At 38.9% G+C, this 342-nt stretch overlaps 1 protein-coding gene across 1 annotated transcript in view; it reads left to right on the plus strand.

Moving 5' to 3' along the window:
• MRPL17 (mitochondrial ribosomal protein L17) overlaps nt 1-18 on the plus strand; it is a 1,464-nt gene extending 1,446 nt beyond the window's left edge. Inside the window, exon 3 of the mRNA XM_037902891.2 lies at nt 1-18. This exon is cut by the window's left edge and continues 615 nt beyond it. The gene's annotated coding sequence lies outside the window, so the exon portion shown is untranslated.
• Nucleotides 19-342: the final 324 nt, after the last annotated feature.

Below are 342 nucleotides of genomic sequence, written 5' to 3' on the forward strand. Positions count from 1 at the left end.
ATGCATCATTTCAGAAAAGGAAGTTTCCTTGTTTTCACTGGGTGACAGCAAATATTGTACGAGACTCCTTGTTACAGACATAAAGTTTCTTGACACCATAAGTGACTGCTTCTTGGAGCAACTAGTCCTGGAACCCAGACAAGGAGAGGCAATTCTTGATTTAGTCCTAAGCAGAGCACAGGATCTGGTCTAAGAGCTTGGTAATAGTGACCATAATATTGTTAAGAAGCCCATCACAGTAGTATTTAACTTCAGAATAGGGAACTTCACAAAAATGAAAAGCTAGTTAAGGAGAAATTAAGATACAGTCACAAAAATGAAATGCCTACATGCTGCCTGGAA

The sequence above is a fragment of the Chelonia mydas genome, chromosome 5, assembly GCF_015237465.2.
Source record: "Chelonia mydas isolate rCheMyd1 chromosome 5, rCheMyd1.pri.v2, whole genome shotgun sequence".
In the NCBI taxonomy this organism is placed as follows: domain Eukaryota; kingdom Metazoa; phylum Chordata; order Testudines; family Cheloniidae; genus Chelonia; species Chelonia mydas.